Source organism: Esox lucius, chromosome 11 (genome assembly GCF_011004845.1).
Source record: "Esox lucius isolate fEsoLuc1 chromosome 11, fEsoLuc1.pri, whole genome shotgun sequence".
Lineage (NCBI taxonomy): Eukaryota > Metazoa > Chordata > Actinopteri > Esociformes > Esocidae > Esox > Esox lucius.
The window spans coordinates 44,840,983-44,843,692 of record NC_047579.1 but is presented as its reverse complement, the minus strand read 5'-3'; the positions used below and the strand labels follow the sequence as shown (position 1 = coordinate 44,843,692).

General features: G+C 39.2%; 1 long non-coding RNA gene across 1 annotated transcript; it reads right to left on the bottom strand.

Annotated features, from left to right (window-relative positions):
• Positions 1-315: 315 nt before the first annotated feature.
• On the bottom strand, positions 316-2,403 carry LOC109616292. The gene is made up of 2 exons (XR_002197403.3): positions 2,302-2,403; positions 316-703 (listed from the first exon to the last, which is right to left on the bottom strand). It is a non-coding gene; the product is annotated as an uncharacterized LOC109616292 (long non-coding RNA).
• Positions 2,404-2,710: the final 307 nt, after the last annotated feature.

The following is a 2,710-nucleotide window of genomic DNA, read 5'->3' as shown; positions in this document are numbered from 1 at the left end:
AAAATTCTTTCATGTTGTGTTTAAAGTGTATTCATTTTACTGGCTACATTGAATCTTAACTGTTCATATACCTTTAGTTCTGTGTATTGCTCTTACAGAGAAAGGAGCACAGAAACAATTTTACCTGCCAAAAGGACACCCCATGAATGGAAGCCAATACAGGATACAGTACCTAAATATTTAATAGTTTTTCTGAAAATGTCCACAGTGCTGGCCATTCAGTTACGCAATTGTTGAACACTCCTGTCGGGTGTTTTGTGCAAACAAAACATTTAGTATTTGAATCGGAGAGAGACACAGAAAATGGACAGTGAGTATGTGTTTAGGGCCCTGGTGGGTGTTTTATTATTAACAGCGAAAGAAGGGGGAGGAGGAGAAGGAGAAATAATCAACACGAAAACAAACTGCTTTGATCGGATGGTGGCGTCATCTTGGTGGCGGCCTTGCAGTGTTTGTTTGGGAGGTGTGAAGGAGGCCCACTCCTCCATCTCCACCCTTCTCACTTCTGTCTTTCTCCCTCAGCTCCTGTGTAGCTGTGGCCAAGCTACGGTGAGGTCAGCAGGGCTTGGAGCTGCCCTCCTTCTGTCTTCATTGTCTACAAGTACTCCTCTCCAGCTACTTTATTCACTGACAGAGCACGGCCATCGTACTTGGCTCTTGCAAATCTTCCTCCTGCTTGCTCACTGGGAGACTCTTTATATCCCTATTGACAAGGTCCCAATATAGAGGTCTCAATGGATACATCCAAAATCAGATTATCCAATATCTGATTGGTTAGTCAACTGGGTCGGATACAACATTATGTAGTTTACTGTCAACTCTATGAAAGTGCACAAACTAGCGGAAGAGAGAATTTTTTTGTGAAATGTTTAATGCGTTTTTACAACACAGACCGCTTGTCTCAATGTTTTAAATTACAGAGAACTTCCTGAAAAAAACAAAATCGTTTAACACAAACACTGTATTGTATTTGACCAGCCGAATTATAACAAAAAAAAGTGAGAAGTAACGTTCACTTCCAGAGAAGTTGAAACCCCTTGGAGGGCTAAAACAGAAATAAAGAAGGCATATCCTGTCTTTCAGATAAATTTGGGTCTGATATATATCCGACACAATTTAGATCCAATTAACCCTCATCTCTGGCATATTTATGGAGCAGATATGGCCGACCTTGGATCCCACTCGAATTGGGTAGTGATGTTACAAAAACTGACAGATCTTGCCGAGTTTGTCGGATAGGAATTTCACGGATACACACTGCATGAAAAGGCCTGTTTCAGAGTGTGTCCATACAAGTGAAGATCTTTGTAATGGTGTCAGGTATAAGGCCAGTACAGAGAAGTCGAGATATAAAAGATGTTAACCAGTCATAAGAAGTCAGCTCTTGACTCTTTCTGGAAACTCCTCAAACTTTGCACATGCAAATATATATATAGTACATTATATGGTTTTAAAATATTTTTTAAAGTGCAGCAAAAGTTGTTCCAAAATAATATTTGTATTGTTTACAAGTGTGTGGCTGTTTGCCATGACAACACAGGAAAAATAAAACAACAAAGGAGTCTGGTTGAGGTTTCAGATTCACAAGAGGTTTGATGTTATATTGCAAAGTTCAAGAAACAATGTCAGCTGAACAATGGCAAGATCCTTGTTTGTATATAATAATGTATACAAAATAACTCCCGCACCCAGTCTGCGTAACATGCAATAAGAATTGAATAACGTTTCGGTACCAAGATTTCAACAGTTTACACTCAGCAGGCAACCTAAAGTAGGTGCCAAAACAATGTTATTAAATTCTTATTGCTAGTTACGCAGACTGGGTGCAGGAGTTATTTTGTTTACTTGAATCGACCTTTGGTCTTCTCCAATGCAAAGACTTCGCAATTGTGTTTTACTGGCGGTTGTAAACAAAGTCTAACATTTCAGCGTGGAGAATGCATTCCAGCAATTTCTATTCAACTCGCAAAACCATGGAAATGGCTACTGAAAACGCGGCAACAGTTCAAGGCAGTACAAGTAATTTTGTTACTACAAATCAAGGTAAGAGTCGACTAAGAGCTTACTGTCTGTACATTAGCTAGCAGTACGTGCGGTAACGAGTTGTTTTGTGTTTCAGCTGTCCAGCGTGCTGGGTACCGTTGTTACATACAGATAGCAATATTAAGCGTATTGTAACTAGATAACTAACCCTACTAAAACATTATATATAACTATTTATACACATACATACCTAGCAAATTAACCAGACTATTGACTGTATTTCTAACAGCTTGCTCGACGCAAGACGAAATATATTACCTGTAAGTTGAATGTTTAACCAGTGTTGCCAACTCCTCAGTAAGGAAAGTCGCAATAGACTCTGTGCACCAGCGTAGTGAGGAACATCCGCTTTGGTCTAGAAGTCGGCATTGCAGTTTCCAGTTTACTTACTAATACTCATCCGCATTAGTAAACACCTAAACTCACAACAAGATGAGTGATGCTGTTGTACGGAGAGAAAAAATAAATATAATGTACGTGACTCCGTGTTAAGTTTCAAGGTACAAGTGGGGCATCATTTTAATCAGGAGAATGTCCTCTTTTTAATAAAATATGGCTTGCGCCATTCAATGACTTCAAACGCTAGACTAGAAATAGTCAGAAAAGGCGATTTTTTATATACTACCACGTAATGCAGGTTTAAGCGCAATTAATACCATATAGGACC